This window comes from Heterodontus francisci, chromosome 17, assembly GCF_036365525.1.
Source record: "Heterodontus francisci isolate sHetFra1 chromosome 17, sHetFra1.hap1, whole genome shotgun sequence".
NCBI lineage: Eukaryota > Metazoa > Chordata > Chondrichthyes > Heterodontiformes > Heterodontidae > Heterodontus > Heterodontus francisci.
In genome coordinates this window covers 8,271,973-8,286,714 of record NC_090387.1, presented here as the reverse complement: position 1 = coordinate 8,286,714, position 14,742 = coordinate 8,271,973, and positions in this window count along the sequence as shown.

Here is a 14,742-nt window from a genome sequence, read left to right as displayed (position 1 = left end):
TGATGCCATAAGATCCAGAGTCAATGTTGAGGACTCCCAGGGCAACTCCCTCCCTACTGTATACCACTGTGCCACCACCTCTGGTGGATCTGTCCTGCCGGTGGGACAGAACATACCTGGGGATGGTGATGGCAATGTCTGGGACATTGTCTGTGAAGTATGATTCCATGAGTATGACAGGCTGTTGCTTGACTAGTCTGTGGGACAGCTCTCCCAACTTTGGCACAAGCCCCCAGATGTTAGTAAGGAGAACTTTGCAGGGTCGACAGGGCTGGGTTTGCTGTTGTCGTTTCCGGTGCCTAGGTCGATGCCGGGTGGTCCGTCTGGTTTCATTCTTTTCTATTTTCTTCGTAGCGGTTAGGTACAACTGAGTGGCTTGCTAGGCCATTTCAGAGGGCATGTAAGAGTTAACCACATTGCTGTGGGTCTGGAGTCACAGGTAAGGACAGCAGATTTCCTTCCCTAAAGGACATTAGTGAACCAGATGGGTTTTTACAACAATTGACAATGGTTTCATGGCCATCATTAGACTAGCTTTTAATTAAAAGATTTATTAATTAAATTCAAATTCCACTTTCTACTGTGGTGGGATTCGAACCCATGTCCCCAGAGAAATACCCTGAGTCTCTGGGTAACTAGTCCAGTGATAATACCACTACGCCACCGCCTACCCATGCTGTATGCCAAGAGGAGGTGCGTACACTCTCTCTTTTGTTGACAATTACCAATGTGAGTGCTAAGTTTTGTCAAAATGCTTTATTTCATGGGACAACCTTGTCTTGTGTCAGCTGACAGGAAGAGAGGATTTACTAACAGAAGAGGTTTTAACACTCTGTTAAGTGTATAAATAACTAAACGAATAGACTTCTTATGATTGTCAGTTTTGTGACGTGGGTCCAAATAAACCAGAATCAAAACATAGAAACTTAATTCATAGAATAATAGAATGATACAGCACAGAGGGTGACCATTCGATCTATCATGATTGGGAAAGCTGTCTAATTATCCCACTCTCCTGCTATTTCCCCATTGCCTTGTATTTTTTCCCTTCAAGTATTCAAAGAATAAAAAAGACTTGCATTTATATAGCACCTTTCACAACTGCCAGACATCTCAGATCACTTTACAACCAATGAAGTGCTTTTGAAGTGTAGTCACTGTTGTAATGTAGGAAACACAGTAGCCAATTTTCGCATAGCAAGCTCCCACAAACAACAATGCGATACTGACCAGATAATCTGTTTTTTAGTGATGTTGGCTGTGAAATAAATATTGGCCAGGACACTGGGAACAAATCCCCACTTCTACTTTGAAGTCGCACTACAGGGTCTTTGGCATCTACCTGGGAGGACAGACAGGGCCTTGGTTTAACTTTTAAGCCGAAAGTCAGCATCTCCGATTGTGCAGCACTCCCTCAGTACTGCGTTGGCGCATCAGCCTTGATTTTTGAGTTGAAGTGCTGGAGTGAGTCTTGAACCCACAACTTTCTGACTCAGGCAAAAGCATTACCAACTGAGCCGCAGATTCTCATTTGAAAGCTATGATTGAACCTGCTTGCACTACTCTTTCAGACAGCACATTCCAGATCATAACAACTCACTGCCTATTGCCAATCACCAGATATCTGTGTCCTCTGGTTACTGACTCTCTTGTCACTGGAAACAGTTTTGACTTAATTCACTCTATCAATCCCGTTCATCTAGGACCATTAACCAGCCTTTCACAACACCAATTTTAGCTTGATTCATGACCCACGACCCAGCTAACCATCACGCACTAAACTCGCCCCACTCCATCCTCACTCAAGTCCCATAGCTGGGGCCTTCATACATGAAACCATTTCGACTTGGAAACTTTCCAACATGACTTCATGGTTTCCTGGATCACAGGGACTTTAAAATAAATAAAGTGTCTAATCCAAATAAATGAAAATAAAACAGAAATATCCCAATTTGAGTTCAGAAGATAGTTTGAAATTCCTACTTTAATCCTGTGTAAATGGGTCACAGCAATATGAAATTCTTTCCCTTCATGTCTCCAAAATTCCAAGGATTAGTGAGTGAGAGTTGGGCCAGGGGTGTCTGGGTCAATGGACAGTGAGCTGTGACCAACAATATCCTCAGCCCCCGAGATTCTGATCTTCACTCTTGTTGCCATCCCAAATATAAGGGGCAGTGGAATTATTTAGGTAACAGGCAGAGATGCCTTAATTTAAAGGTCAGACTCAGCTTTTGTTGCCTGAGCTTGCAGACTATTTAAACAAACAGTCGCTGCTCTGAGGTAGCGCAGTGGAGATGGAGGAACAAATTTTTTAAAAATAAAAGAGTAATTGTAAAAATCCTGCAGCACAGAAGGAGGACATTTGTCCCATGCTGCTTGTGCAGGCTGTCTGGTAGAGCTATCCAATTGGTCCCACTCCCCTGCTCTTTCCCACATATCCCTGCAACTTCTCCCCCTTCCAGTATTTATCCAATTCCCTTTTGAAAGTTCCGATTGAATTTGCTTCCACTGTCCTTTCAGGCAGCGCATTCCAGATCACAACAACTCACAAGGAATTGGTCGCTTCAATTTACGTCATGAAAATTAACATCTTTATCCTGACGGCAGGATCGAAAACTGGCATGTTTCCAGCTCCAATGATATTTGACACCTGAGCTGATTTACAGATCAGAAACAGGCCATTCAGCCCAACTGGTCTGTGCTGGAGTTTATGCAGCACATGAGCCTCTTCTCATTCTTCTTCTCTAACATGATCAGCATATCCTCTATGCCTTGTTCCCTCAGGTGTTATTTTCCTTCCCATTAAATGCCTTAATGCTATTCACCTCAACTACCCGATGTGGTAGCAAGTTCCACATTCTCTGGGTAAAGAGGCTTCTCCTGATTCCCGATTAGATTTAATAATGATTACCTTATATTCATGGCCCCTAGTTTTGAAAATATTTTCTCCACATCGACCCTATCAAATCCCTTCATCATTCCTCAGCCTTCTCTTTTCTTGGGAAAAGAGCCCTGGTCAGTGCAATCTTTGCTGATAGTTATAACCTCTCAGTTCTGGTGTCATCCATGTAAATACAAAAGCAAAATATTGCGGATGCTGGAAATCTGAAATAAGAACAGAAAATGCTGGAAATACTCAGCAGGTCTGGCAGCATCTGTGGAGAGAGAAACAGAGTTAACAGTTCTGGTCAGTGACCTTTCATCAGAACTCTAATCAAGGTTCGGTACAAGTTTAACATAACTTCCCTGCTTTTCAATTCTACTTCTCTCAAAATAAACCCCAGTGCTTGGTTTAATCTGGAAGTGCAGACAAGGGAAGGTGTCACAGGTGTTTGCAATTTGCTTCTTTACTGTAGTGTAAAAAGTCTCTTAAAAGACACTGGAATGAGCTTTAATTTCAGCACGATAATGATAAGTGGCAAGTAACATTCGTGCCACATAAGTGCCAGTCAATGACCATCTCCAACAAGAGAGAATCTAGCCATCTCCCCTTGATGGTCAACAGCATTACCATTTTTGAATCCCCACCATCAACATCCTGGTCGGGGGGTGCGGGAGGGGGGCGGTGGAGGCAGGTGCCATTGAATGGATCCTTAACTGGACAAGCCATATAAATACTGAGGCTACAAGGGCAGGACAGAGGCTGGGAATCCTGTGGCGGGTAACTCACCTCCTGACTCACCAAAGCCTTTGCACCATCTACAAGGCACAAGTCAGGAGGGTGATGGAATACTCTCCACTTGCTTGGATGGGTGCAGTTCCAACAACACTCAAGAAGCTCGACAGCACCCAGGACAAAGCAGCCCGCTTGATCAGCACCGTATCCACCATCTTAATCATTCACTCCCTCCACCACCAGTGCACAGTGGCAGCAGTGTGTACCATCTACAAAATGCACTGCAGCAACTCACCAAGGCTCCTTCGACAGCACCTTCCAGACCCACGACCTCTACCACCTTGAAGGAGAAGGGCAGCAGATGCGTGGAACACCACCACCTGCAAGTTCCCCTCCAAGCCACACACCATCCTGACTTGGAACTATATCGCCGTTCCTTCACTGGCGCTGGATCAAAATTCTAGAACTCCCTTCCTAACAGCGCTGTGGGTGTACCTATACCAAATGGACAGATGCAGTTCAAGAAGGCAGCTCACCATCATCTTCTCAAGAGCAATTAAGGATAAGCAATAAATGCTGGCCTGGCCAGCGATGCCCACATCCAGTAAACAAACAAATAAAGTGATCAGCAAGGAAAGCAGAACTAGAATAATACAGATATCTTCTCTCTCAGCCCTGCTGTCTGGAATTCTCCATGTCTTCTTACTTTCTCTCATTCATTTTCAGAATGAGGGCAAGGCTGGTATTTAGTGTTCATCCCTAGTCCCTAGTTGCCCTGAGAAGGTGGTGATGGGATGTTTTCCTTGAAGCACTGAAAGTGGTTTCGATGCAAACGGATTGGTTTGCTCGGCCACTTCAGAGGGCACTTAGAGTCAAACATGGGTGGGACTGGAGTCACATATAGGCCAGGCCAGGTTAAGGGTGGCAGGTTTCCTTCCCTGAGGGATATTAATGAATCTACTTAGTTTTTATGACAACCCAACAGCTTCATGGTCACTTTCACTTTTTTTAATTCCAGATTATAAAAAAATATATAAATTGAATTCAAATTCTCAAACTGCCATGGCAGGATCATGACTTGTCTTTCCTAACTAGTTGAGTAGTCCAGGTCTTTGGAATATTAGCCCAGTGAGATAATCACTACGCTACCATATCCCTTTGATTGCTATGTCACTGGTCACATTTATAGACTTTTCATACATTTTGACAAAGCTTGAATAGCCTCCTATGATTCTCCCACAAATGTTTGATGCCCAGCCCAAAGCATCTTGGGACAGTCTTCTGCCATGATGGCAAGTTATTAATAATTCTCTTGTATCTTTTATTCCAAAGCCTTCCAGCCGGCCTCCCATCTTCCGCCCTCCATAACTTTCAGTTCATCGATAGCTCTCCTGCCTGTATCCTAATTTGAACCAAGTCATAAAATCATAGAATTATTCAGTCCAGTCGGATGTCATCATGCTTACACCAGCTCTTTAAAAGAGTATCCAATTCGTCCCACTCTCCCGATCTTTTCCCATAGCTTTGCATTTTTTTTCTTTTTATGTAGAGACCCAATTCCCTTCTGAAAGTTATTGCTGAATCTGCTTCCAATACCAAGACCCCATTCACCCCTGTGCTCTCAAACCCACATTGGCTCTCGGTCCAGCAGTTTCTCAAATTTAAAATTCTCATTCTTCTTTTCAAATTTCTTCATGATCTCACCCCTCCCTATCTTTCTAACCTCTTCCAGCCCCGCAATTCTCTGAGATATCTGTGCTCCTCTAATTCTGGTCTCTTAAGCATCCCCGATTTTAATCACTCCACCATCTGTGGCCGTACCTTCAGCTGCCTGGGTCCTAAGCTCTGGTGTTCCCTCCCTAAACCTCTCTACCTCTTAACTGCTCCCCTTCAAAGAGCTTTGGCTCAATTAGTACCAATCTTGCTTCTGAACCCAAAAGGTTGTGGGTTCAGGTCCCACTTCATAAGTATGAGCACCCTCTCTAAACTGAAACTCCAGAGGTGCTGTCTTTCAGATGCGATATCAAACTGTGACAAAAGTAAAAGGTCCCATGATGCTATCTTAAGGAAGTGCAGGGGAGTTTTCCCTGGTGCCCTGGCCAATATTTATACTTCAATCAACATCACTAAAAAACAGATTATTTGGATATTTTCACATTGTTGTTTGTGGGAGCTTGGAGTGTGCAAATTGGCTGCTGCATTTCCGATGCTTCAATAAGAAAAAAGTCCTTGATTGGCTGTCAAGCAGTTTGGGGAGTGTTTAGTCATGAAACAAGTTATAGAAATGTAAGTCTTTCTTTCTTATTTAAAGCCTACCTCTTTCACCAAACTTTTGACCACCAGGCCTAAAATCTCCCTTTGTGGCTTGGTGTTAAATTTTGTTTTATAATGGTCCTGTGCAGCGCCTTTGGATTACTACATTAAACAGGCTATATAAATGCAAGTTGCTGTTCTTGTGTTGTCTTTTGAATCTGCTAATTCCGATAACTGAGGCGATAACCCTAACTGCTGTTCATAATACAGGTTAACCAAGCATGACATTGTCTCTCTAAGTGAGTTCGAATCATGTTTCAAGATGATGACTGTGGTGAGCGGCGGTTTCCTGGTTTCTAGGGCAGATTTCCTATTGGTGCATAAAGGCTGCCTTTTCTGCAGAATTCCAGCCAGCTCACTTCACCCAAAGGAAAGCAGGGAGGGTTCATTCAGCATTCCCACTTCAAAAAAGAAACTGAGGAAAACTAAGTATTGCGGGTCCCATTGCTTTGAAAACCACATGTTTACGAGTCCGACAGTCACCAGCGTTTATGTCCATGTTACTGTGAGATGCAATTTTCTTGCTTCCACAGTGCAAAAGGAATTTTCCTTTCCCATGGAATGGAGGAAAGGCAAATTTGGCTGTCTCCCAAGGAACTTGCTCTTTATCCCTGGAGTGCTCTTTCAGTTAGACATACGTTTCCATTTACTTAACATAATGTGAAACACTGTCTAGTCAGTCTCTGCTTTATCACAGCCCATTAGCATGGTAAATGTCCTCAGGGCTTTATTGAAAATGGCTGAGGTGGAGGTTCAATAGAAAAAGAAAGAACTTGCATTTCTATAGCATCTTTCATGACCTCAGGATGCCCCAAAGTGCTTTACAACCAATGAAGTACTTTTTGAAGTACAGTTGTAATGTGGGAAACATGGCAGGCAATTTGTGCACAGTGATAATGAGGAGGTAATTTTTTTTTTTAGTGATGTTGGTCAAGGAGTAAATATTGGAAAAGACACAGCGGGAGAACTTCCCTAATATAATAAAAGCAAAATACTGCAGATGCTGGAAATCTGAAATAATAACAAGAAATGCTGGAAATAGTCAGCAGGTCTGGCAGCATCTGTGGAGAGAGAAGCAGAGTTAACGTTTCAGGTCAGTGACCCTTCATCAGATTGGCAAAGGTTAGAAATATAATGGGTTTCAAGCAAATAAAGCAAGGGTGGGGCAAGAGATAACAAAAGAGATGTTGATAGGACACGGTCACAGAGAATAACTGACCAGAAGGTCATGGAGCAAAGGCAAATGGTATGTTAATGGTGTGGTGGAAGACAAAGCGTTAGTATAGAGAGGGTGTTAATTAACAGAAAAATGAACAGCCCTGGCCCAAAGCACAAACATGAAAAAAAAAACAGTGGCTAGGCAGAGTAGAAACAAAATAAACTAAAATAAAATAAATAAAAAAGAAAAAGAAAAAAAAACGAAAAAGAAAAATAAAAAAGGGGGCCCGTCATGCTCTGAAATTATTGAACTCAATGTTCAGTCCGGCAGGCTGTAGTGTGCCTATTCGGTAAATGAGATGCTGTTCCTTGAGCCTGCGTTGATGTTCGCTGGAACACTGCAGCAATCCCAGGACAGAGATGTGGGCATGAAAGCGGGGGGTGGGTGGGGGGTGGGGGTGTTGAAATGGCCAGCAAGCTCGGGGTCATGCTATAGGAACTTCCCTTTTCTTCAAAATTGTGCTCTTGGGCTCTTTTCCACCCTCCTAAGAGGACAGAGGGAACCTCAGTTTAATTGCTCACCTTTAAGACAGCAGCCAGTTCCCTCAGTACTGGGAGTATCAGTTTAGCTGTTGTGCTTAAATCTCTACAGTGGGATTTCAACCCAATTTTTTTTAAAAATGAAACAAAGGCTGGCATGTTAGCAACTGAGCCACAGCTAACACACACAAATGCTGCTCTTTGAAAGTGAACAAATGAATGTTTAGATAAAAGCAAAATACTGCAGATGCTGGAAATCTGAAATAAAAACAAGAAATGCTGGAAATACTCAGCAGGTCTGGCAGCATCTGTGGAAAGAGAAGCAAAGTTAACGTATTTGTGACCTTTCATCAGAACTGGCAAAGGTTAGAAAAGAATTAGTTTTTAAACAAGTGAAGGGGAGGGGGATGGGGGAGAGAGCAAAGGGGAAGGTGTGTGACGGGGCAGAGGGCAGGAGAGATTAAATAACAAAGCTGTCCTGGGACAAAGGCATAGTGTGTGTTAATGCTTGTGGTGAAAGACAAACCATTAGTCCAGAGAGTGAATAGCAGAATAACGAGCAGCTCTGACTACATGAAAAGCAGGCACATGGTTAAAAAATAAAATGTTAAAAAAGGCCAGTTATGCTCTGAAGTTATTGAACTCAACGTTCAGTCCGCAAGGCTGTAGAGTGCCTAATCGAAAGATCAGGTGCTGCTCCTCAAGCTTGCGTTGATATTCACTGGAACACTGGAGCAGGCCAAAGGCAAAAATGTGGCGATGAGAGCAGGGGGGAGTGTTGAAATGACAAGCAACCGGAGGCTCGGGGTCATGCTTTCGGACTGAGCGGAGGTGTTCCGCAAAGCGGTCACCCAATCTGCGTTTGGTCTCCCCAATGTAGAGGAGACCACATTGTGAGCAGCGAATACAGTATACTACATTGAAAGAAGTACAAGTAAATCGCTGCTTCACCTGAAAGGAGTGTTTGGGGCCTGGGATAGTGAGGAGAGAGGAGGTAAATGGGCAGGTATTACACCTCCTGCCATTGCATGGGAAGGTGCCGTGGGAAGGGGATGAGGTGGTGGGGGTAATGGAGGAGTGGACCAGGGTGTCGCGGAGGGAATGATCCCTTTGGAATACTGACAGGGGAGGGGAGGGGAAGTTACGTTTGGTGGTGACGTCATGTTGGAGGTGGCGGAAATGGCGGAGGATGATCCTCTGGATGTGGAGGCTGGTGGGGTGGAAAGTGAGGACAAGGGGAACCCTGTCTCGGTTCGGGGAAGGGGTGAGGGCAGAAGTGCAGGAAATGGACCGGGCACGGTTGAGGGCCCTGTCAACCACAGTGGGGGGGGGAATCCTCAGTTGAGGAAAAAGGAAGACATATCAGAGGTGCTATTGTGGAAGGTAGCATCATCAGAGCAGATCGGAGATGGAGAAACTGGGAGAATGGAGTGGAGTCCTGACAGGAGGCAGGGTGTGAAGAAGTGTAGTCGAGGTAGCTGTGGGAGTCGGTGGGCTTATAAAGAATATTAGTAGACAGTCTATCCCCAGAGATGGAGACAGAGATCTCGAGGAAGTGAAGGGAAATGTTGGAGATGGACCATGTAAAGGTGAGAGAAGGATGGAAATTGGAAGCAAAGTTGATAATGTTTTCCAGTTCAGGACAGGAGCGGGAAACGGCATCGATACAGTCATCAATGTACCGGAAAAAGAGTTGGGGGAGGGGGCCCGAGTAGTCCTGAAACAAGGAATGTTCAACATATCCCACAAAAATACAGACATAACTGGGACCCATGCGGGTACCCATAGCAACACCTTTTATTTGAAGGAAGTGAGTGGAGTTGAAGGAGAAGTTGTTCAATGTGAGAACAAGTTCAGCCAGGCGGAGGAGAGTGGTGAATGGGGACTGGTTGGGCCTCTGTTCAAAGAAGAAGCAGAGAGCCCTCAAACCATCCTGGTGGGGGTTGGAGGTGTAGAGAGATTGGACGTGGTTAGGGCCAGGAAACTGAAAATTGTCAAAATGATGTAGGGCATCAAAAGATTCACGGACGTAGGTGGGAAGAGACTGGACCAGCAGAGAAAAGATAGAGTCAAGATAGGAAGAAATAAGTTCAGTGAGGCAGGAACAGGCTGAAACAATGGGTCTGCCGGGACAGTCCTGTTTGTGGATTTTGGGAAAGAGTTAGAAGCGGGCTGTCCGGGTTTGCCGCACTATGAGGTTGGAAGCTGTAGAGGGAAGATCTCCAGAGGAGATGAGGTCAGTGACAGTCCTGTAGACAGTAGCTTGATGTTTGATGGTGGGGTCATGGTCCAGGGGGAGGTAGGAAGAAGTGTCTGAGAGTTGGCGCTCAGCCTCTGCAAGGTGGAGGTCGGTACGCCAGACAGCACAGTGGTGCAGTGGTTAGCACCGCAGCCTCACAGCTCCAGTGACCTGGGTTCAGTTCTGGGTACTGCCTGTGTGGAGTTTGCAAGTTCTCTCTGTGACCGCGTGGGTTTCTGCCGGGTTCTCTGGTTTCCTCCCACAGCCAAAGACTTGCAGGTTGATAGGTAAATTGGCCATTGTAAATTGCCCCGAATGTAGGTAGGTGGCAGGAGAATGGTGGGGATGTGGCAGGGTATATGGGATTGATGTAGGATTAGTATAAATGGGTGGTTGTTGGTCAGCACAGACTTGGTGGGCCAAAGGGCCTGTTTCAGTGCTGAATGTTTCTATGACACCACCCTTATCAGCAGGTTTGATCACAATGTCGGGTTAGCCCTGAGAGAACAGAGTTCAGCAAGTTCAGAGGGGGGCAGGTTAGAGTAAGTGAGGGGGCAGAGAAATTGAGACGGCCGATGTCTCGCTGACAGTTCTCAATGAAAAGATCAAGAGCGGGTAAGAGGCCAAAGGGAGGGGTCTAGGAGGAGTGAGAATGCTGGAGGTGGGTGAATGGGTCTGCTGGTCAGGTGGATGACTCCTGGTCAAAGAAGTGAGCCCAGAGGCAAAGGCGATGGAAGAAGAGCTCAATGTCATGCCAAGCACAAAATTCATTGAGGTGGGATGTAAAGGGATAAAACTAAGTCCTTTGCTGTGTACAGATCATTCAACATTAGAGAGGGGGAGGTCAGAGGGTATAGTGAATACACGGCAAAGGGGTCAGATCAGAGGGAAGTGAAAGGGAAGAAGGATCTGGAGGAGCATTAGTCCCCATCAGCTGCTGGAGCTTGCGTTCCTTAACACCTGAAAGGAAGAAAAAAAGTTTATTGTTAAAGCACCGGATAGGACGAAGGATGAAATGAAACTGTGGAGTAGAACAGCTTTGAGATAAGGTGAGACGGTGCTTCTGGAAAGAGAGGTCCAGTGTGTACATGTGGCGGTGCATGGCACTGAGTGGATCTCAGAATTAATGTTTAGAGTTCAGTTTACAATCACATCATTGGTGAATGAATCCACACACTAGCAATGCAGCAGTCACTGCATGCAGTAGAGGCAGTCAGACACTCTGTCTGTACATAATGGGCACCTGTGAATTACGTCCAATCTGACCGGTCCTTTCAGTGACCATATAGGCAGGTTTGATTGCAGGGGTGTTACTGGAAATTTAAAGTTGGTACACACACTATCAATCTATTCCCCACCACTGCCTGCCTCCTAACTTCAATTATCTTGGGTAGCTTATTAAACACATAATATAATTTCTGTATAAATGCAAGCTGTTGCTAACTTAATGATGGCATGTTTCATCTTTTGGAACAGAGCCTGGTTATTTTTTGCTCACTGATTCCAAGTCTGGCCTCTTGAGCATTCCCAATTTCTATCATTCTATCATTGACAGCCGTGCCTTCTGCTGTCTAGGACTTAAGTTCTGGAATTCCTTCCCTAAAATCTCTGCATCTCTCTCTTCCTTTAAGACACTCCTAAAACCTTTGTCTTTGACCAATCTTTTGATCACCTGTCCTTATGTAGCTCGATGTCAAATTTTGTTTGATATCACTCAATTTTACCACATCTTCATCTGCTGCTGAAACCCTCGTCCGAGCCATTGTTACCTGTAGACCTGAAGGTTTGGCAGTGGAGCAGAAGAAACTGTGGATGATCAAGAGGGTAGAATTGAAGTGGCATGGAGAGCATGGTGGATTGTAGGTCTGAAAGAGATTGCTGAGAAATAGAGGAGGAAAGGTCACGGAGGCCATTGAACAGTGGTGCAGTGGCTAGCACTGCAGTCACACAGCTCCAGTGACCTGAGTTTAGGTCTGGGTACTGCCTGTGTGGAGTTTACAAGTTCTCCTTGTGACTGTGTGGGTTTCCTCCCATAAGCCAAAGGTTGATAGGTAAATTGGCCATTGTTTAAAAAAAAAAATTGCCCCTAGTATAGGTAGGTGGTAGGAGAATTGAGGGAAGGTGGGGATGTGAGAGGGAAAATGGGATTAATGTAGGATTAGCATAAATGGGTGGGTGATGGTTGGTGTGGACTTGTTGGGCTGAAGGGCCTGTTTTGGTGCTGTATCTCTCTATGAGTGAGAGTTTTAAAATCAAGCTGTTGCTGGATGAGGAACTAATGTCATTCAACAAGCATAGGGGCGATGGCCGAACACACTATGACACACAGTGATAAACCAGAAACATCAGCACTTTGCTGTAGCCTCACAGCATGCACAGTGCAGACACAGTCCAATATTGGGAGGGCAGACACTGTAATTGTACCACAGTGTATTTCACACGGACCAGTATTGCATTTAATCTTTCTTTCTTTTGGGCCTCCTTATCTCGAGAGACAATGGATACGCGCCTGGAGGTGGTCAGTGGTTTGTGAAGCAGCGCCTGGAGTGGCTATAAAGGCCAATTCTGGAGTAACAGGCTCTTCCACAGGTGCTGCAGAGAAATTTGTTTGTTGGGGCTGTTGCACAGTTGGCTCTCCCCTTGCGCCTCTGTCTTTTTTCCTGCCAACTACTAAGTCTCTTCGACTCGCCACAATTTAGCCCTGTCTTTATGGCTGCCCGCCAGCTCTGGCGAATGCTGGCAACTGACTCCCACGACTTGTGATCAATGTCACACGATTTCATGTCGCGTTTGCAGACGTCTTTATAACGGAGACATGGACGGCCGGTGGGTCTGATACCAGTGGCGAGCTCGCTGTACAATGTGTCTTTGGGGATCCTGCCATCTTCCATGCGGCTCACATGGCCAAGCCATCTCAAGCGCCGCTGACTCAGTAGTGTGTATAAGCTGGGGATGTTGGCCGCTTCAAGGACTTCTGTGTTGGAGATATAGTCCTGCCACCTGATGCCAAGTATTCTCCGAAGGCAGCGAAGATGGAATGAATTGAGACGTCGCTCTTGGCTGGCATACGTTGTCCAGGCCTCGCTGCCGTAGAGCAAGGTACTGAGGACACAGGCCTGATACACTCGGACTTTTGTGTTCCGTGTCAGTGCGCCATTTTCCCACACTCTCTTGGCCAGTCTGAACATAGCAGTGGAAGCCTTACCCATGCGCTTGTTGATTTCTGCATCTAGAGACAGGTTACTGGTGATAGTTGAGCCTAGGTAGGTGAACTCTTGAACCACTTCCAGAGCGTGGTCGCCAATATTGATGGATGGAGCATTTCTGACATCCTGCCCCATGATGTTCGTTTTCTTGAGGCTGATGGTTAGGCCAAATTCATTGCAGGCAGACGCAAACCTGTCGATGAGACTCTGCAGGCATTCTTCAGTGTGAGATGTTAAAGCAGCATCGTCAGCAAAGAGGAGTTCTCTGATGAGGACTTTCCGTACTTTGGACTTCGCTCTTAGACGGGCAAGGTTGAACAACCTGCCCCCTGATCTTGTGTGGAGGAAAATTCCTTCTTCAGAGGATTTGAACGCATGTGAAAGCAGCAGGGAGAAGAAAATCCCAAAAAGTGTGGGTGCGAGAACACAGCCCTGTTTCACACCACTCAGGATAGGAAAGGGCTCTGATGAGGAGCCACCATGTTGAATTGTGCCTTTCATATTGTCATGGAATGAGGTGATGATACTTAGTAGCTTTGGTGGACATCCGATCTTTTCTAGTAGTCTGAAGAGACCACGTCTGCTGACGAGGTCAAAGGCTTTGGTGAGATCAATGAAAGCAATGTAGAGGGGCATCTGCTGTTCACGGCATTTCTCCTGTATCTGACGAAGGGAGAACAGCATGTCAATAGTCGATCTCTCTGCACGAAAGCCACACTGTGCCTCAGGGTAGACGCGCTCGGCCAGCTTCTGGAGCCTGTTCAGAGCGACTCGAGCAAAGACTTTCCCCACTATGCTGAGCAGGGAGATTCCACGGTAGTTGTTGCAGTCACCGCGGTCACCTTTGTTTTTATAGAGGGTGATGATGTTGGCATCGCGCATGTCCTGGGGTACTGCTCCCTCGTCCCAGCACAGGCATAGCAGTTCATGTAGTGCTGAGAGTATAGCAGGCTTGGCACTCTTGATTATTTCAGGGGTAATGCTGTCCTTCCCAGGGGCTTTTCCGCTGGCTAGGGAATCAATGGCATCACTGAGTTCCGATTTGGTTGGCTGTATGTCCAGCTCATCCATGACTGGTAGAGGCTGGGCTGCATTGAGGGCAGTCTCAGTGACAGCATTCTCCCTGGAGTACAGTTCTAGGTAGTGCTCAACCCAGCGGTCCATCTGTTTGCATTGGTCAGTGATTATGTCCCCCGATTTAGATTTGAGGGGGGTGATCTTCTTGATGGTTGGCCCAAGAGCTCTCTTCATGCCATCATACATTCCTCTGATGTTTCCGGTGTCTGAGGCATTTAATCTTACCCCAATGATAAGCATCAGGAATGAAGACATGTATTTGTACTGTGCTTCTTTATGTCTCCCAGTGCTGAGAGATGCTCTGAAGCATCGTATCAACATATTGTAAGTACAGTCACTGGTTTCCCATAGGTAAAAGCTGCAGCCGTTTTGTGCACAGCAAGATCCCACAAACAGCTAAGGAATCGCCCATTATAATTTTTGTCCCAACTGCGGTAGAAGTTGCGTAATTCTTTTTAAAAGTTATTCTAATTGGAAGATGTGGTTCAGGAATAACACATCACTCAACACCCAATTTTGGCTAGTCTGCCAACACATGCACTGTCAGCCGTAGCTCAATAGGGATGGCACTGGGACATGCCAGTCTGGAATTT